Source organism: Brachycentrus maculatus, unplaced genomic scaffold (assembly GCF_059751285.1).
Source record: "Brachycentrus maculatus isolate JH-2025_06_01 unplaced genomic scaffold, ASM5975128v1 h1tg000142l, whole genome shotgun sequence".
Taxonomy (NCBI): domain Eukaryota; kingdom Metazoa; phylum Arthropoda; class Insecta; order Trichoptera; family Brachycentridae; genus Brachycentrus; species Brachycentrus maculatus.
The window spans coordinates 1,720,148-1,742,649 of NW_028280895.1; the positions used below are offsets into that span (position 1 = coordinate 1,720,148).

General features: G+C 33.4%; 2 protein-coding genes across 4 annotated transcripts in view; both read right to left on the reverse strand.

The window, feature by feature from the left end:
• Positions 1-20,451, reverse strand: part of LOC148309009 (uncharacterized) — a 31,773-nt gene extending 11,322 nt beyond the window's left edge. The window contains exons 1-2 of one of the 3 annotated variants that reach the window (XM_088260745.1): positions 19,935-20,451; positions 7,512-7,632 (exon numbers count right to left, since the gene is read on the reverse strand). The gene's annotated coding sequence lies outside the window, so the exon portion shown is untranslated. Of the gene's footprint in view, positions 1-7,507; positions 7,633-19,934 lie in introns of all 3 variants that reach the window. The other 2 variants (XM_088260747.1, XM_088260746.1) reach the window with 2 other exon arrangements.
• Tsr1 (Tsr1 ribosome assembly factor) overlaps positions 1-22,502 on the reverse strand; it is a 231,511-nt gene that overhangs the window by 74,985 nt on the left and 134,024 nt on the right. The gene's annotated exons all lie outside the window — the stretch shown is intronic.

A 22,502-nucleotide genomic window follows, 5' to 3' on the forward strand; every position in this document is an offset into this window, starting at 1 on the left:
AATATTCACCAATTCTACCCACGATTGACAACCACACTATTCGATTTTTGGAGCTCCTAGATGTATTGATTAAACTCGTGACATAAAACATGTGAGTTCACAACAGCCATCTTTGTTGGAATAGGGAAAGCTTTTATTAAATAAAGACTCTTTCTATTTGTATGCAAGGTCCGAATCTTGAATTAAATTCACACACTTGAGACCCGCCTGAAAGCATGATTTTTAATTTGTTATGTAGCTTTGATCGATAGGCCCGTAAATGCCCAGACTTCCATATTCTTCTTCATCTATGTTGAGATGTCAAATGTGTAAATAGCAACTCTCAAGTGGATATAATCTCGATTTGTGAACATTTATTTAGACGCACTAAAAATATTGTAGATATGGGATATTTTCACACCTTTACACTTACTATGATATAATTATCATAGTATCAATATGACACTATATCAACCCATTCCATCATTGGGCATGGATGAGGGCAATCCTTTTTATCTTATGTACAGATACTATATAAAATTATATATACAGTCGAACTCGATTATAACGAGGATGAAGGGACCCACTGAATTTGCTCGTTATAACCGAGAATATGTATTTTTTATGAACGTATTTACCTATCACATGAAGTATGTTATCTGGAATGGTCACATAACACAATTTGTCGCAATTGAAACAAAAATCATACAATTCATGTCATATTTTTCTGTCAATCCAGTTTTCCTATTAAATTCGGAAAATCCTGTGCTTCTTTAAAGAAATTTATGTCAAGGAGTAGGGTTTTATTTGGAAAAAGTAGAAGGTATAGGAATGTCCGCAAAGGCCCATTTTTGGTACGAGCAAATCGAAAGGGTTAAATTTGTAAGGAATGTTCGCGAACGTTAAAGTGAATGCGGCCCAATGTGTCGGGGTTATGAAGTAACGTATGAATGGATCCGCTAGCGATGTAATTATTCACCGTAATCCCGGTTAGATATTGTGTTCCGCGCCCAGGCGCTAGGAGGCACACATCCGCGCTGCAGAACAGGCTACTACCTAACTACATACAACCGAGGTACTGCGCCGAGCAGCGGTGGCAAACCAAACCAAACATTCTGCTGGTAAAACAATGATAAATTTAAACAACAAGTTTAACTAAATAAAGATGGCATAAAGTCTTTACTGTTTCGTGTTATACGCACTCTAGCGACAGGTATAGCCTTTCACAATTGCATGTCAGACAGGGGTGTCAGAGCGACATAAATAAAAAAGAGCTTATGTGAAATAAATGAATATTTAACCTCACTTTTCCTTGGTGAGAAGAATCAAGTGATTATGATGCTGAGAAGGAGATGTTTCTTTTTGACTAACAAGTTCTTGCATGCACGCAAGTCGTATTCCAAACGAAGGTCATATTGGTATGCTTGGTAGCAAAATGTTTCGTATACCAAGTTGGACTTATTCCAAAGCAGACGTGTACCGAGGTTTCACTGTACGTACATTTGCCACCCCTGATGTAGAGTACAGACTGCCTACAGAGCTTCCTTGCGCAATCGCCGGTGAATAGTGGAGTAGTAATAATGAAAGTTTCCGCCGGTATGGAGGTTTTTGTTTCACACTCACCGACCAGCATTCTGATTTGGATCCGTTTGCTAACGAACCAGCGCCAGGCCGACAGAACGCCGGGCGATGGTGATGGCTCGCCTCGAATCGTCTCGCCCTGATTGCCAGACGATCGGGTAATAATAACAGTTTGCGTTATTTGCTCCGTGTCATAATCGTAGAATGGCTCTCGGGCCCGTAGCATGACGGGGCGTCGTAATAGGAGAAAACGTCTCTACTTGAGCAGTCCGTCTGATCGCATTAAATATGACCGCAAGAATACATATTACCGACCTTATAAAATGTATCATAACTTTTCCTTTAGGTATTTGAACTTAGTATATACCATAGACTGTTAGCTAAAATTCGAGTCACGATTCGACGATCCATACACCCACATTCGATATTATGTAAAATGATCGAATTTTAACTCGTAATACCTCCTCCGCCTTCGTAGCGTAGTGGTTAGCGTGTTTGGCAACCGTGTTCGAGGTCCTGGTTTCAATTCCCTCTCTCTTCTCCGTCTGATTCCTCAGTACTGAGGGTTATGACTCTTGTGGAAGTAATGACTCTTCTCCAGTTATCCCTTGTACGTAGCGCTCCAACCACCGAGGTGCCTGCGGCTGCCTTTGCATCGTGTGGGGATCTTCCTCTCCCTCTCTTCCCCTCCAGGCTACCGATCACAACCAGTCGTCCTAGGCTATCCTCATTGCCATGGGCAACGTTCAATTCCCTTCTAACCTTTATCCGCAACCAATGGTGCATAGGGCACTGCATCGTATTAATGCAGTGTTATCCCAATCGTTACTTACATGAAGGCAAGGTGAAGTAGAAAATACAGTCGAAATAATTTTAAAAGATTAAAAAATAGTCAGAACAATAGTTAAAACAAACAAGACTGAATTAACGATCAAGTAAACATATGTAGTACCCTTTGCACCATTTGGCGCGGACAATGATAAAAATAAGAATGAACACTGATATTTTATAGATTTAGGAATGAATAACAGGAAAACCGAAAGGAAAATTAATTTTAGTATTTATAATATTTTAACTGCTTATTTGAAGGTTTGTTAATAAAATAATGAGGATTTGATCATTAATTAATAGAAATGGAAAATCGTTTCAAAAGAACATATTGATATCGTTGCCCCAGATCCATAGAATGCCAAGCCATTAAAATTCAGCATCATATTGTATTACATATTATATTTCAGTATCGCTCTTTATTTAGTTCCACGAAGGTACAATTTATTGAAAATATTTATAAATTCTAGTAATATTTCATTCGAAAATTAATAAACAAATAATTTCTTAGTTACTTAAAAAAAATTAGCTAACCATCAGAATACTTAACATAAATTACAATAATAGCATAAAATCAATAAATATTTCTGCAATAGTGGTACAGGCTTAAAACTCGTAATATATGTATATATATATATAACGTGGTAATATTTTCCTTCGTAAATTGGGTGTAAATAATTTGTAAAGTGGGTGTATAATAATAAAATAAACAATGTGTTGCTTTGTCATTAAAGTTTATAATTAAAGTTTATTCTTAATTTATCTTTATAATATTTTTCTATCTATCTATCTATCTGATTCTGACAGTTCAGAATATTATATTTTTTCTATCAGACGTCTTTTGTTTTATTCAGTGCGACGCATGCGACATCTGGTGGTAGAACTGTTTTATGTCGGTACTATTTGTAAGTACTTAATAAAATGTATAGGTAGGTACCTAGGTATTTTATTACATATATATCGCTCACTCCTTTCAACAACGTCATATTATATAAAAAAACTTGATTTTTCAGAAGATCGTTTTTAAAATTTAAGAATATAATAAAATATATTAAAAATAAATATCAATCCACTTATTAAACTTTTTACTGTGCAACTGATCTTTTAAGGTAGAACCTGAAGGTTGAAGGTCGAACGTCTCCATTTGAAAAATATTTTGTTTATTTAAAAAATATAATACAATATCTTTTCTTCAAAATGCAAAAACAACACTTTCTGCCTTGTGTATATATTTAGTTAAAAATATGCCGCTTTTGGTGGAATATAGTACATTTTCTGGGCATTCCGAACTGTCGATTTTTGAAATATGGCATTGTTGAAAGGAGTGAGCGATATGAGTGTGTACCTATGTGTTTTTCATCGACTGTCAAACACAAAAAAATAATAAGAAACAGCTCTTACCCCAACTTCATCCTTCACCGTCCTAAGGACACAACTCGTAAATTAATACTTAGGTTCACCTAAAACAAGTTGGAGTAAGAATATTTAACTAAATAAATATCTGTATTACACCATATAACACGCTATCACAGAAACCGACAGCAAAAAATCAATTAAATATCGTTTATTTCAATTTGTACCATTTGGCACAGAAAACCTTATAATTTTCCTTGTCCGATCAAATGGAAAATCAATTCGTCTCGGGGCACAATTAAATGTATGTAGGTATAATTTATTCGGATAATAATGGTTCAAGAGATAAAATATGTATTTTTAAAGTACCTACCGATCTTCGTTTGCAAGGTGATGGGTGACTTATGGGTGATTTTAAAACGCAACTGATTTTTTAAAGTTGTTTTCATTAAATGTACAACATCCAACATGACGTAAGAATTTGAAAAAAATGGAGGTCTTAGAAATGCGGTGTTGGATAAATATATTAAAATGAAATATTCCGAATATCGAACGAGGTTGACTGTAACGGGTGCACAAAGACATCAATCAAAAATATAAAACTCATCTCTTTGGACTTCAGTCTTCCTTCAAACCATAATCCAAGGGTGAGAGAGAAGTTTTACGAAAAGTAGGAAGAAAAAGGATGCCAGGACAAATAAATTCAGGAACTGGAAGGATCCCAGAGCTATTCCACACCGAATAGAATAAGATTTTTTTACAACATTTTGAGTGTGTCCAAATACTTGTTCACAAAATCTGGATTATCTCCAATTACAGGAGTTATTTTCATATTATTTTTTGACATCTCATCAAAGATGAAGAAGAATATGGAAGTCTGGGCATTTACGGGGCTTACGACCGTCATAGGCTGGTTTAAGTGATCACTTTACACGCGTGTAACATTCACCAATTCTACCCATTATTGACAACCACACTACTCAAATTCTTGGAAGTTCTATATATATGAACCAATTTAGAAACCTTGTTCATGAATCACTAGAACTTCACTAGAGACATCTATTGGTGAGATGTAAAGAAGCTTTTTATTAAGCAGAAACTCTTATATTAGTATGTGAGATCCAAATCCTGGATAATAATCACACACATGAGAAACGCCAGAAAATACCATTTTCATTTTTATTATTAAGCTTATAATTTGACCAGATAATTTATTTACAACATTTTGAGTGTGTCCAAATACTTGTTCACAAAATCTGGATTATCTCCAATTACAGGAGTTATTTTCATATTATTTTTTGACATCTCATCAAAGATGAAGAAGAATGTGGAAGTCTGGGCATTTACGGGGCTTACGACCGTCATAGGCTGGTTTAAGTGATCACTTTACACGCGTGTAACATGTAAATGCCCAGACTTCCATATTCTTCTTCATCTTTGATGAGATGTCAAAAAATAATATGAAAATAACTCCTGTATTGGAGATGATCAAGATTTTGTAAATAAGTATTTGGACACACTCAAAATGTTGGAAATAAATATTTGTTTTTTTATTATTTGCAAAAACATTTCAATTTCATACGTACTATTTATGTCAGCCTGAGCGGCTCATTTTAAGAAGTACCTAGGTATCTAATTGTGGTAGATTGGGTTCGAACAGAGAAACTTTGACTCAAGAGTTCGCGACACTAACTACGGGACCACAACCATGATATGATTATGATGGACGCCAACGTATTAATCCCGGCACAGCACCGAAAGAAGAAAACGATGGTGGGAAATGCGATCAATTTTATATTTAAACCACGAATGATGTAATCGAATATAGACATCATTATCTAGTATTGTTTCATCGCATCAGTGAGATTCTGCTTTAGGTATAAAAAATTTAATCCATTTTGAATATGTATAAAGATTGCGTGGTGCAAGTAGGTACCTACCGACAACCTACATAAGTCTGTCCCATCTGTATGCATCCTTGATAAGACAATTGTATTTTTTTTAAAGAATTTAAATAGGGTGAATGATTTTATAAATTGAATTAATCAACACGAAGAGTATCAAATCATTCGCCTGGTAAAGAGAAGATCCAAGTTTTGCAGCATTAACAAATAACTGACAATTGACAAACATTGAAAATTTAATTAAATAAATCGTCGATAATTTTTTTTATCGTTTGTTTTATGAGCAATGGCGGAATAATTTTGCAATCGTCCCAGTGATCAAATTATACAATCGAAGAAGCATTACTAATTAATGATTGTGGTTTGTCATTATTGAGTTCCGATTTGGTCATTATAAAATATAACGAAAGAGAAGAATAAGAACCGCTATTTGCTCTAGTAAATCTTGCTCCAAAGTTTACTCGAAATGGCGGATAAAATGAAAAATGTTCACTGTTAATCATCCCAAATCTATAAAAAAGTACTACAGTAAAAACGCATTTATTTGAATATAGAAACATCCAGCTTTTCTAACATATTTTTAAGGATAATGTTGACATTAAAAATGCATCGACGTATCGCTCACTCCTTTCAACAACGTCGATCAACAACGTAATATATCAAAAATCGTCAATTTTCAGTTGCGCATGTTTTTTAAATGCCTAGAAAATGTAGGTACTATATCCCCGCAAAAGAGGCATATTTTAACGCTACAGAGCAGGAAGTTATGTTTTTGCATTTTGAAGAAAAGGTATTGATTAATTATTTTTTAAATATACTAAATATTTTTCAAATGAAAAAAAACCTTCAGGCTTTACCTAAAAAGATCTGTTACACAGTAAAAAGTTCCATAAGTGGCTTGATATTTATTTTTAATACATTGTTTTCTATTTTTAAACATTAAAAATGATCTCCTGAAAAATCGAGTTTTTTTGAAATACGACGTTGTTGAAAGGAGTGAGAAAAAAATTCAAAAATAAACTCGATAGAGTCGCGAATCTGGCGTTTGCCTTATTCTGAGGGGAATATTATATTCATAATAGGTCATTAGTTTTATCGTAATATATTGTCTATTATTTGGACTCCTTCGCATTATATAATGTATTATTTTTTGACATCCAAACATAGATTAAGATGAATATGGAAGTCTGGGCATTTACGGGACTTACGACCGTCATCGGCTGGTTAAGTGATTCACCAATTCTACCCATGATTGACAACCACATTAATTAAATTCTTGGAAATTTGTGATTGTTGATGTATAAAGTGATCACTTAACCCAGCCTATGACGGTTGTTATTATCTCCAATTATAGGAGTTATTTCATATTATTTTTCGGCATCTCAATGTAGATGAAGAAGAATATGGAAGTCTGGGCATTTAAGGGGCTGACGACCGATAGATCTCACCAATACATGTCTCTAGTGAAGTTCTAGTGATTCAAGAACAATGTTTCAAAATTGGTTCATATATATAGAACTTCCAAGAATTTGAGTAGTGTGGTTGTCAATAATGGGTAGAATTGGTGAATGTTACACGTGTGTAGAGTGATCACTTAAACCAGCCTATGACGGCCGTCAGCCCCGTAAATGCCCAGACTTCCATATTCTTCTTCATTTTTTCTGAGATACAAAAAAATAATATGAAATATATGAAAAAGTTCACTGAAATTCTCATTTGTTATCATAAATTCAGATGTCCGATAAATGATTCGTGAACCGTGTATGAATATTCAAACTTAAATGAGATTTTTTTGATGATATAATAATCCTGATCGAAAACCTGGTCAAAACTTTAAAATGTTGTTAATATAATGTAAGTACCTACTAGTTTTAGATGATATCCGGCATAACACAGTGACGGATGTCGCCTCTGAAGGCGCGGAACACGGGCTCAGGAACTCTCTTGTCGCACCAGTCACAGTCGCAGTCGCTGTTGGTTCGTTCACCTGGGAATGTCACAATGAACCTTTTATTATTATTATTGTAAGACGGAAAGCTAGCACCATAACAAAAATATATAGTTTACTGACTCCATTCGGCGTTAAAAAACTCACGAACAAAATATAATCTCAAATCATAAATATAATAAACAATACTAACAATCGCGCAGACACTCATTTTTCTTAGCTCCTAAACTGTTTAATTCATTCCACAAAAAACTATATGATAGACACTAATTATCTAAATATGTTTCGATTTAAAAATTTGCTTAAATTATTTATTTATTAAAAAAACAGATCTAAGTAGCTTCTTCTTTTAAACTAATAACTCATAGAGTACATACTTATTTGCTAACTTTTTTTCATTTTTATTTTTTTGATTTTTTGTTTTCTGTTATAATCAAATATTTTTTATATATATATTATCACTTTTAATCTATTTTTATTTCTGATATCTATTGTGTACTTTCCAGTGCCCTTTATTTATAACCTAAAATAAAATGTATTCCCTCACATAGGCCATTTCACATAGGGCATTTTCTTCAAAAATGCAAAAACAACACTTTCTGCCCTGTAGAGGGTAAATATTAAGTTAAAAATATGCCGTTTTTGCTAGGATATAGTACATTTTCTGGGCATTCTGAAAACATGCACAACTGAAAATTGACGATTTTTGATATATGACGTTGTTGAAAGGAGTGAGCGATGTATCAATCACCCATGATTGACAACCACGGTTTTCAAATTTCAGAAGTTGTAAATATGTTTATCCTTTAATTGACACCTTCTTTGCCAGTTATATAAATTTTGTAAGTAAAAAGATGTTGGTATAAAGTGAGTTCCGGGACCTTTTTTGATTGAAAAAAGCTCTGGAGATAATCCACACTCGTGAACAAGTAGGTATTTGAACATACTCAAAATGTTGTAGATATAAGATTTATCTCAAAATAGCTTAATGTCTCATATAACTTGCAAGACGAATACATGATATATGATAATAATTTATCTATTTATTTTATTATATTATTTTTTATTGTAATAACTCTTTTTTTATAACCAAATTTCTATTCCTTATATATGTATTTAACCTGTATTTTACGAACACTCTCCTTATCATTCATCGTTCACTTTGTGTAATACCAGTTTAATTTTATTATTAATATTATTATTTTCATTTTGTATTACATTACATGAACAATGAATGATAAGGAAAGTGTTATATTACCATACCACAAAGTTGACAATGCTTTTACTATACAAAATGTGTATTTTTACATGTTTCTGTAAGTTTGTTGTGTTCTCATCCAATTGATCAAAAACATTTAAACGATTTGTATTGCACTGTATTTCATTGCATGTAATGTGTTTATCATTGTTTGTGAACCATTAATAAACAAATAAATAAAATATTTTAAAGTATAAAGTTTGGCATGTTGGTAACACTGGGTCGGTCCACATTGTGTTCAGCGTTTGTACCTACTTAGATTGTACAATACACACAAAGCACAATAGACGAAAGAACACAAAATAGCGTGCAGAATCAGAGGTTGAACTTTCAAGATATCAGGAGTGGGTTCCCATCCAAGGATAACCACTTCAGAGAAGAAGGTATAAATTAAATACAGATGCACAAATCTAGCTAATTCTAGATGAAGTGAAACTGCCGCTATTCGTTCATAATAAGGTGTCTTTTCTAATGTGCAAAGGCAATTAGGCACAAGTCAAAAACAGTAGTTTTGATATAAACATGTTTAAAGTTAACTTAAAATGATTCTTTTTGCCAAAACATTTATCAAATTCATACAATTTTGCGGCTATTTGGATAATGAATATCTTGGTAGTGCAAGAGAAATCTGTGATTGTATATGATAGTGGCCAATTATAAGAATGCTTTGAGCCGCGTTAAGTCAAACAGCCGCAACTTGAATTACGGTTAGTTGCCTTTACACATTAGTTTTGTAGCTATTATTAGATAAATAACCTGACAAATAAAAGTATGTCCCGATTTGGAAAGTATTTGTTAATTATTCTCGGTTTGTATTGTATTTTTTTTTAGCTTAAATTTTAAAATTTATGTTTAACTAAGTAAATACCACTTACATTAAACATGGAAAAATTATATATACATATATGTATAAATATATATTTATATATATATATATATATATATATATATATATATATATATATATATATATATATATATATATATATATATATATATATATATATATATATATATATATATATATATAAATATTCGAACCCTTATCCGCACCCCAATGGTGCATAGGGCACTGAATCATATAAACGCAGTGTTATTTTGATCGATAATTATAAGAGTGAAAAAATGCTTTCGGTTTACATAAATTTATTTTCTTTGTATCAAACCCAGGACATAATGCATGGTAGCCAAAAATGCGCTTACCACTAAAATCACTGTTATTAATATAAAATTAATATAAAATTTTAGGCTAAGGTTTTATTTTGGATTTTCATTCAAGTTCCATGTTTAAAGTTCTCATCCAGCAGGTAGGTACCTTACATGTCGGCCAGTACCTAACTTCCAGCCTCCATGGAGCTGATCGCCATTTCTAATAATAACCGCGAGGCTGTGATGTAAACACCACCTCCGAAGTTTGTTTTTGTAACCAGTTACAGCAACAACTCTGAGGTTCTGACCGATTGTTCCACCCACGCATCTCGAGTAGGTACCTACCTCCATTTTGCCCGAGTTCCCTTGAAGAAAAATATTTTCTCAGAACAGCTCGGACAAGTAAGAATGAAATGATCTCATGGCCTCGACTTCACGTCGATACAAAGCGTGGATTGAGGATTTTTGTTTGGATCCGTAACACAATGCATACATCATTAAAAAGGATTCTTCGCAGTTGAGTAGGGGTTTGAATCTCGACAGCTAGAAGCTCCTAAAACTGTTTTTGTTCAAACAAGTTTAAACAATCAAATCAATTAAATATATATAAAACCCTTATCCGCACCCCAATGGTGCATAGGGCACTGCGTCATATAAACGCAGTGTTATCTTGATCGTTTACATATGAAGGAAAGGTGATCAGCCCTCCGCTTCAGGTACCAGTCCAGGGTAATATTGAATAAATATGACAGTGAAAAAATCACTAATATTTATTTTACCCCCCTTGGGAATCGAACCCGGGACCTCCAGAACGGTAGCCGAGCGTGCTGACCATTACACTACGGAGGCGGACGAATACATAATTCATATTATTTTGTTGACATCTCAACATATAATAGATGAAGAAGAATATGAAAGTCTAGTTATTTACGGGGCTTACGACCATCATAGGCTGGTTTGAGTGATCACTTTACACACGTGTAACATTCACCAATTCTACTTATGATTGACAACCACACTACTCAATAATAAAAAATAACGTAAAAAATAATAAATAATCGATTATGAAATGATCGATGATCAATAAACATAATTAAAAAACAAAATGTAAGTTTTTAAGTAAGTTCACGTCCGTTTGTGAAATAATAACATAATGAATTATTCACGGTCGCCACCGACAATCTAAAAAGGCCCGCTTTTGTGTTAGTTTCATTTCAAGGTTGCCTCAAATTCAGATTAACACGTAAATACTAGCGTTTTGCTTTAGTGGTCGGTGTATAGGAACTGCGATTCATACCCCAAGGCCTATAACACGCACTGAAACCGAGATATTCGCAATTCACACAGACGAGAAACTTGGGTGCTGCATTAAATTGAACTAATGAATGAGCAGAAACTATCGAAAAAATGTTTCTGCTCAAATTACTTCACAAAACATCCCATAGGTAGTGATTGCTTGTGAAAACACCTCCACTAGTATAGGTATGTAGATGTTTCAAACATTATTATTTTTTGACATTTCTTCAAAAATGAAGAAAAATATGGAAGTCTGGACATTTATGGGGCTGACGACCGTCATAGGCACGTTTACCAATTCACCAATTATACCCATTATTGACAGCCCCACTACTCAAATTTTTGGGTTCTATATTTATGAACCAATTTTGAAACATTATTCTTGAATCACTAGAAATTCACTAGAGATATCTATTGGTGAGATGAAAAGAAGCTTTTTATTGAGCAGAAACTCTGTATGTGAGGTCCGAATCCTAAATAATCACACACATCGCTCACTCCTTTCAAGAACGTCATAAATAAAAAAACTTGATTTTTCAGGAGAACGTTTTTAAAGTTTAAAAATATAATACAATGTATTAAAAACGAATATGAAGCCACTTAATGAACTTTTTACTGTGCAACAGATCTTTTTAGGTAAAACCTGAAGGTTTTTACTACATTTGAAAAATATTAAGTACATTTAAAATAATAATTTAACGATACGTTTTCTTCAAAATGCAAAAACAACACTTTCTGCCCTTTAGCGGGTAAATGTGAAGTTAAAAATATGCCTCTTTTGCTGGGATATAGTACATTTTCTGGGCATTCCGAAAACATGCACAACTGAAAATTGACGATTTTTGATTTATGACGTTCTTGAAAGGAGTGAGCGACATGAAAAACGCCAGAAAATATCATTTTCATTTTTAATATTTAAGCTTATAATTTGACCAGATAATTTATTTACAACATTTTGAGTGTGTCCAAATACTTGTTTAACAAGTATTTTGACACACTCAAAATGTTTCAAACACTAAGTAGAATGGAAGTTTATTCGTGTTTATAATGAAGAATATTTCACAGAGCGCAGTGATCACTCAACCAGCCAATAACTGGTTGTGGAGGCAGAAGAATTCAACATAGAGGAAATGTGAAAAGAAAGATGGGCCTTATAATAAACAAAAAGTTCATCGTGGAGCCAACATTTCGAGTACCGGCTTTTGATCTGCCTCGAATGGCATGGGTACCTATGTTCTCAGAACACAGAGTAAGAACGAAGCAGGGTTGCTGCAACTTCTTGCTCTGGGGGTGGGGGAAAAGGAACAACCCTTAAAGTGAGAGATTAATGGACCATAAGACACATAGTGCAGGACTGCCGGCTCAAAGGGTTTGGTCGTGACCTGAGAGATATCCATGAGAGGATTCCGGAGGCGGTGGACTGTCTGGTGAGATTGAAGCCAATATTTTGATTTCATAAGACCGAACCCACATGAAGAAGCCGGAGCCATACGAAGAGTAAAAAAAGTAAGTTCTGGTTGTAAATCCTGTAAATCCCATTAATAAGTAGAAGACTTCTTTTAACTACCCAACTAAACATCACGCCGCTTCACCGCAGGGGTAGGCAGAGAGAATAGAACGCCACACCACTCTGTCTTTGCAAACATTCTTCGCCTCTTCCACGTTCATGCATTTTCTCATACATACCCGACGATTATTACACCTGATCACTTTCAAGAATTTGGCATACCCGATCGTGTCAAGTTTTTCTTTTTCGGTCTTCCTCTGTTTCTTTTTCTAATAACATTCGCCTCATAAATTTGTTTAACCTTTATTTACTCACCCATTCGTTCTACATGTCCAAACCATCTCAACACACCTTTCTTAATTTTATCGATAATTTTTGTCTCAGCTATGCATTCTTTCCTTATTTCACTATTCGAACATCTATCATACATCGTTTTGTCGCACATTCTTCTGAGAGATCACATTTCGACTGCATTCAGTCTACTTTCACCCTTCTTTTGCCAACTCCATGTTTCACTTCTTTTGGTTTTTATTTTATATAAAACTTCATAACTCACGTACTTGGACCGAATATCGGGACTATTTCGTCGGAACTGTCACTAACGCCGACATGTCCCGGAAATGTAAATGGCACCCTAATGAGTCCATGTGAGAATATCACGACATATGATGTTTTTGAACACGTATAGAATTGTATATGGATATATCAGGATTTCAACTTGAATCTAAAACCACAGGAAAATACCTGAACAGTCAGTGGGCGAATCCACGTGATATGACAGAATACATGTTTTGTTTGTTTTTTAGAACAATTATAAAGAAAACATAATGGAATTACCGTCAGTGTCATAACTCATGATTATACCTGTGTGTAGTCATCGTGAATTAGATTTAAATGATTCTACATCTAGCTTGTGAATCAATGTGCTTTGAATATAAGAAAATGATTACTATGTATTATTATTTATGGCACGTACGTGACTCATGATGTTTTTTTTTAATGTTTTCGTTTTATCCGGTTAAAAATAAACGTACGCGTTTTTGTATATGCAAGTTTCGAGAAGCCTTAAAAACTATCAGAAAAATATTAAATTTTAATATAAACATAAAATAAAACTCAGTCAGAGATCCAAAATAAATAGAAATATGTTTGTGTTAGAGATTAGTTATATTTTCTCATTTGTTTCCTTTAAACGTGCTTCTTACCGTAGTTTTTTTTTATATGCCTATTTACTGTACCCGTTTTTGTTTTATATTTTGGCTTGTACTAGTTTTGTATAATTTTTATCTTTTTTTTAAACTTTCTTATTTGTGTTTCAGTCTTGTTAACCTTAATTCCATGTCCCAAAATAAGAAATGGAAATTACTTATCAGAAATATTATAAATACGACCTATGTTTTTTTTTTAAAACAATGATTTAATAATGTTTAAAAATGATGTTTAAAGATGTTTAAAATGATGTTTTAAAATAAATAAAATAAAATTTTAAAATAAATAAAAACAATTTTGAAGCGAGGGACTGACCATTGCTTTCGTATAATAAACGATCAAATCAACATTGCATCAATCGGATGCAATGCCTTATGCCCCATTGGGTGCGGATAAGGATCAGAGCTTTGATTTTGGTCTGATGATTAGTAGTAATTATTAGATGTATTAAATTGAAAGACAATTATATTTCTATTATATTTTAGAGGATTCGTCTCATAATTATTTTCAGTTTTTCAGGAATTATTAGGATCACTTTCAGGATTTGAAATATTGACAATTTTTGGTTTTTCTTTTATATAATCGTTCGCAACTCTCACAAAAATTCAATTCGCCGTGTTTCGGCTGGATATCGAAACATTTTCTGAATCGTAAGGCCATCGTCTACAACATTTTCCTGACATGTTCCTACGCATCCGATCAAATGACAATCCTATATGTAATGCACGCTTTAACGTAGGTATACCTTTAAAATGATTGAAATAATTTAAAGATTAGTCATGTGTTTTAAGACATTAAAAATATACCAAGTTTTTTGAAAGGATGGAGAGGTTTGTTGAGATGGTATATAGAAATTTGGTTATTTACAAGGATTACGATCTACCATTGGCTGATTTATGCGATCAATTTACACATTTGGTGTACATCATTCTACATATGACGTCGAATCCAAAATCCTTATAAATAACGAGTTCTTTTTAAGAAGCGGTTTTTAAATTTGTTCACCCATCTGGTGTAAAAGTGATCACTTAAACCAGGTAATAACAAGCCGTTAGCCCTGAAAATACCCAGATACCTTAATTTCCATTTCAATAAACTCAATAATTTAAAATTATTTATAGATTCGGCATTAACTTTGTGGAATGACAGTTAGATTTTTTTATGAAATGAAACACTCGTATAATGAAATTAAACTCATAAAGTGGAATTATACAAGTGTTTGATTTAATATTTTTTTTAATATCGATAAAATCGTATTTGAATAGCTCCTAATGAGACAAAATCCAGCATTTGGAGCAATAAATGTTTGGATACGCTCAAAATATTACGGTTTATTTATTTTAAAAAGTAATATCGATTACTATGAAAAAAAAAGTATTTTAGTTAATGTGGGAAAATTAGTTTCCTTCGTTTAATTAATTCGGTTATATTATACGCATTTAGTCTTCTATATAGTTAGATAATTCGGTTGCTTCGATTTTCATAATAATTTATCACGATCTTCAACTTCATACTAATTAGGTATGAGAATATTATTTTACTGTTAAGCGTACAAAAATGTTAATTGGGTAATTAAGTACGATAATACTATTACACGGTGTACATAAGCTAAGTACTTACCTTCTTCATAGTAGGTAGGTACCCTTGATCTTTTTTTTATCTTTAATCAATCTTGTAGCCTTTTAAAAGAACGCGATTTTATCTTCCTGCTTACCAATATTATGTGAATGGATTTTAATCCGAAATACAATGATCGGTTCCTCTAACCTACTGCAAGACTCGTGTATCAATTTCCGGCAAATTAAATTTAAAATTACTATTTTCAATCTGACCGGAAGATCCCGAACCGGTTCGTAAAATTTCATCAAATAGCTTTTATATTACAAAATAATCCTCAGAAGTTTGCTAAAGTATCCATGGCGCAAAGTCGATATTGACAATTTATTTACAATATTTCGAGTGAGTCCAAATATTTGTTCTCAAATGCAGGATTTTGCTCCATTTGCGAGATATTTAAATCAAGGTTTTATTGATATTTTCATCATAGACGATGAAGTTTATAAAGTTGGGAGTTGATTCTAAAGAAGTCATTTTTTAATAAGGTTATTTAAATTAATTTTACCGCTAATTTTTAATAGAAACTATTTAATTGCCTAGCCTATAATATAAACTGATTTTGTTTTTACTACTATTGACGTTATCCGACCCCAATGGTGTAAAGAGCACTGCATTAAATTGATGCAATGTTAAGTTGATTGTTAATTACCATATTATGAAGGCAAGGTTTCCAGGAAATATTAAATCAATATAAGCAAATTTACAACCTAAAGAACTGATTTTTACAAAATTTTGAGTGTATCCAAATACTTGTTCACAAATCTAGGTTTTTGGATGAATTTTGGAATTTAGATGTTTGCATGACTTACGATATGTGATTAGCTAGTTGAAGTGATCGTTTTACACACCAGCGACAAGCGATCAAATTAAAAAACAAAATTTAATACCGACTTCTTTAAAAGAGGATGTCGTTGTCGTTGTTTTTCAACTCAAGCCCGACTTTTTACCTTTTATCTTTCACTTTTATGGTTGTAAAAAGGATATGGGTAGAATCCTTTTCCCCAGAAGAATTTCCTCAAGGGAGGAAAAGAGATAACTCAAGCCAGCGCGGGGTGTTAGCAACGGAACACGAAATGGCAACACTGATAAAGTTCCTTTTTTCAAAGTTCAGGAAATAGAAAATCATCGAAATATATTACATATTCACGCGCATTTAGTTCGCTTAAATTCTCATTTCTCAACATAAATTCAGATTTGAAATTAATAATAATCATTTAAACAGCGTTATTTTCGTATACACTACCTCAAGAGCGTTTCGAGCGATCGAAATACGTTACAGAAAATACTCATATAATTGGAGATAATCCAGATTTGTGAACAAGTATTTTGACACACTCAAAATGTAGTCAATAAATTATCTGGTCAAATTATAAGCTAAAATGATAAAAATGAAAATGATATTTTCTGGCGTTTCTCATGTGTGTGATTATAATCCAGGATTCGGACCTCACATACTAATAAAAGAGTTTCTGCTCCATAAAAAGCTTCTTTTCATCTCACCAATAGATGTCTCTAGTGCAGTTCTAGTGATTAAAGACCACTGTTTCAAAATGGGTTCATATATTTCCAAGAATTTGAGTAGTGTGGTTGTCAATAATGGGTAGAATTGGTGAATGTTACACGTGTGTAAAGTGATCACTTAAACTAGCCTATGACGGTCGTCAGCCCCGTAAATTAACAGTTCAACTTCCATATTCTTCTTCATATTTGATGAGATGTCATAAAATAATATGAAAAAAATGAAATAGTTCACTGAAATTCTTATTTGTCATCATAAATTCAGATTTCGGATAAATGATTCATGAACCGTGAATATATTCATACTTAAATGAGATTTTTTTATGATACAAACCAGATCGATTGCTTTTGATTTAAGTATGTAAATGTGAACTTTTAACATGCGGTAAATTAGATTCAAATCTTCTTTTGTAACATTTTCTCACAAGAAGCTGCAATAACAATCTACTAGACGTAAGAAGGCAATTTAACGGGATTCTAACACATCGCTAATACCTCTCTATTACTATTACTGAAGGTACACAGTACGCGTGCGGCTGTATACGGTACTGTACCTACATAGCACACACTAACGCTGCAGCTGTAGCTACATCTGAACTGCGCATCTGATGTGCAGTTGAGATGTAGCTACAGCTGTAACTTACTTAAAATACATCCCGATTCATATATTTCTACAATGAAACAAAAATATACAGTAAAAGGCCTGAAATATCTAATACCCACTGCACCGTAAACAAACGTCTAACCCTATGGTTCATAGAGTACTGCATCGTATTGACGCAGTGTTATCTTGATCGTTAATTATATGAAGACAAGGTGATTACTCCTGCGCTTCAGGGACCAGTCCAGCGTAATTTTAAATAAAAATTAGAGTGTAAAATCAAGCATATTTAATTTCACCTCCCCCCCTGGGAATTGAACTCGGTACCTTCAGCACGGTGGCCAAACGCGCTAACTATTGCACCATTACAACCTAACCTAACCTAACCTATCCACTACACCACGGAGGCGGACGAATTGTCCTGTATATTACCTTTGAAACCCCGTATTAGTTAAAATCCGTTTTCCCTAGTAAAAACAAGATTTGGTAAAATGTTTTATTAGATTAGTTTAAACTAGAAAAGATAAGAATGTAACGTAATTCAGTTAAGCACGTAATGCATAAGTGTGCATAGAGCACCACATCCTGCTGCCGTCACCCTGGGTATTAGCAAATGGTGGTGGATTGTACGCACTAGTCAGTATTGACTTACATGCCCCGCCGACAGTGACACTGCTTCTATACGATGCAGTGCCCTATGTACCATTGAGTGTAAATAAGGGTTAGAAAAAAAATATTATCATCATATTTAGCAGTGTATAAAGTGCACTACAAAACTATTTTTGGAAATAAATATGTATAAAAATACATATTTATATAGCTACAGACATAGTTTTAATATGTACTCGTATGCATAACAACAGATATCGCTCACTCCTTTCAAGAACGTCATAAATCAAAAAACTTGATTTTTCAGGAGAACGTTTTTAAAGTTTAAAAATATAACACGATGTATTAAAAATAAATATCAAGCCACTTACTGAACTTTTTACTGTGCAACAGATCTTTTTAGGTAAAACCTAAAGGTTTATTCTCCATTTGAAAAATATGTACTTTATTTCAAAAAATTATTAAACAATACCTTTTCTTCAAAATGCAAAAACAACATTTTGTACCCTGTAGCGGGTAAATATAGTATAGATATAGTACATTTTCTGGGTATTCCGAAAACATGCATAACTGAAAATTTACAATTTTTGATTTATGACGTTCTTGAAAGGAGTGAGCGATATGTGTTAAATTTAAATACATTGGGGCTCGAGCCACAGAAGTCTAGGATATTACCACGGGGCCACTACGCTTACAAAACTTATTTTATATTTTTATGTATGTATTTGTAACAAAGTCAAATATATTTTCATATTTTGAATTTGAAGTAAATAGTGGAGTTATAGACCATAATATGTAAATAAGTAGCGTAATATATAATATGGATATTTGTACATATTTATGAAATATACAAAAACACCTCAGTAGTTTAGTGATTAGTGCGTTTGAGTATTATTTTGGAGGTCCCAGGTTCTTCTTCTTCTTCAAACCCGTATCCGCACCCCAATGGTGCATAGGGCACTGCATCATATAAACGCAGTGTTATCTTGATCGTTAACACATGAAGGAAAGGTGATCAACCCTCCGCTTCAGGTACCAGTCAAGGGCAAAAATTTCAAATTCATATAAGAGTGAAAAAATCACTTATACATACGTAGAATAAAATAACAACTATGTAGTTTTTTCCACATGAATTTTATTTGACCAGCAACCGCGTTTCGTCGTAACCGACATCGCCAGTCTTATGATGTCGGTTACGATGAAACTCGGTTGCTGGTCAAATAAAATTAATTGGAAAAAACTACATGGTTGTTATTTTATTCTATAAAATGCAGGTCCATCGAGAAATATCAGTAGCAAATTTTAATCATTTAAATGTGTGATTTTTCACTTATATGTATTTAAATTACCCTTGACAGGTACTTGATGTGTACATAGAGGTGATGACTTTGCCTTCACGTTTTTAACGATCAAGATGACACTGCTTGTTTTCTATGCAGTGGGCTATGCACCATTGGAGTCAGATAAGGGTAAGTAAGGAAAAATAAGTGCATAATAAAAATATAGATGTTATGTAGATAATATTGTAAGGATACTAAACAATCAACGAAAAATAAGTGCAAAATAAAAATATTTACGTTATGAAGATAATTGTATAGTATACTAAACGGGTTCAATCCGTTTTTTCAGCCGATGAGAAAAAAGCTCCGTTACAGTGCATTACATAAACTGTATTAACGCGGAAAATATGATCCGGTTACGAGGTCTCCAGCAGCCTACAGATCCTCACCGCGTCCCGAGAGTCCTTCACTGGCACTGCACTCAGAATGCACCACTCACTGAGAATAATCGGATAATTATGAAAGTACTTTCATTAGGTCCGCTCGACTTTCAAACGTTCAGTTTTAGTTCTTTGTCTGGCGACATTGTCTTCACCCGGTCGTGGAGAATGCGCGACTGCCGACTGCCGACTGCCATCGGAGTGCTCGTGAGCGCGCCGTGACTCAGTGCCGGACGGAGGTACCGCAGCAACACAAAGCCGTTCCCCCGCGGAGGTGAGTTTTTGTTCCTCTCGCTCGACAATCATACGTCCCTCGCATCGTAAATACCCGCTCCTCTCGCCGCTAACAAAAGAGACTAGAGTCATCGAGAGACTCGGCATCGGGTACCAGCTTGTGCGAGACGAAGCTATGCACAACCGTGGACGAGTCTGTCCCTTTCCATTGCCAGCTGTATAAGAGCTGCAGTAGCGAGACTCGACAGCGAGACATTAGGGCAGTGGTTCTTAACCGGTGCTCCGCGAGCTTGTTGCAAGTGCTCCGCGAATTTGAGAAATATTTGTGATTTTATTATTTACACAAATATTTCAATTTCATACTATTTCTGTGAGCCCAAGCGGCTCATTATTAGAAATAGGTATCAAATTGTGGTAGAGTGGGTTCGAACCGAGAAACTATGACTTAAGAGTTCGCAACACTAATCACGGTAGGTACCACAACCCGACTCATGAAAACCAAAATATAATATTGGCTCATATACTGTGCGATTTTTTTTCTCTTAATTTATTTACATATAAACGTATTCAAAATATTTTTTGTTCCAAATTTTATTTTAACCTCTCACCTCCGTCGGCAACAAATTAAAAATGTTTGGAACGATATATTGCAGTGTTCGACTCCGATATTTACTGTTGATTCTTGGGACTATCAAACCTTCGTTGTGTGTAAATCGTGTATCATGGTTGTATTTTTTTAATTAATGTAATTTTTAACTTGTGTGTAGTATAATAATCAATTTACTTTTAATAAAACTTATCTTTGTATGTTTTTTGGATCTTTGGTTTTGGTGTACCGCGAATTTTCCTTATGATCAAAAGTGCTCCCTGACTTCATAAAGGTTCAGAACCACTGCATTAGTGTCACGATTTTTTATCTTTAAAAGAATCGTGCCTTCTATCCGACTATCTCCATAATCTATACTTTTAATATTTTATTGAAATAAGAGGATATAAAAGTTACAAAGTGGTCAGGTCGGGAGTCGAAATACTCGACGGGTATGTATGAGGAAGAGGCGAAGAAAGTTTGCAAAGACAGAGCGGTGTGGTGTTCTATTCTCTCTGCGTACCCCTGCGGAGAAGCGTCGTGATAGTTAGATAGTTAAAAAAATATTATTCAATAGATTTACATTTTTATTTATAACATAATACATTTGAAACATTTATACATATGGAAAACTTTTATATTTCGATTCGCTGTGCCTCTCCAAAAAATAGACTGAGCTCTTGGGCTTTTAGAGGGACTTACACTCGTGGTATGATGTTATATAATAAATGGTATAATAGTCTTTTTTTAAAATATTTTTTCATGATTTATGTGTAATGAGCTTTATTTTTTTCTTAAGTATTTTTATATCATCTATTTTTTTAATTTCTTTAGGGAGTTTATTGAAATAAATACTTATGATTTTATACACATTTTAAACACCAAAATATTATAGCCTCACTACCATCAGTATACTAACCACAAGAGAAAAAATATAGAATCGTTACATTATTTTATTATTTTTTATTGTACTTACGTTAAAGTTATCTACGCCATATAGTTAACACGTAATATTTTCACTGTAATTCCAGATCGGAGGCATATCGCTCACTCCTTTTAACAACGTCATTTATAAAAAAATGCTTTTTCAGGAGATCGTTTTTAAAGTTTAAAAATATAATGAAATGTATTAAAAATAAATATCAAGCCACTTATTGAACTTTTTACTGTGCTACAGATCTTTTTAGGTAAAACCTGAATGTTTTTTCTCCATTTGAAAAATATATAGTAAATTTAAAAACATAATTATACAATACCTTTTCTTCAAAATGCAAAAACAACACTTTCTGCCCTGTAGCGGGTAAATATTAAGTTAAAAATACGTCGCTTTTGATATGATTTAGTGCTTTTTTAGGGGTATTCCGAAAACATGCACAACTAAAAATTTTCGATTTTTGATAAATGTCGTTGTTGAAAGGAGTTAGCGATATATCAGTTACGGTATCTCCCCTTAAAAACAGCATTAAGTCGACCACTGATTCATAATATTATGTGTGCATACTTGTTTTTTTTTATCAAACAAGGCGGTGACGTATAACCCAATGACGTTTTCAGTATGATTCAATCTGATTTCAAGTTAATCACAAATCTTATCCGCCTTCATAG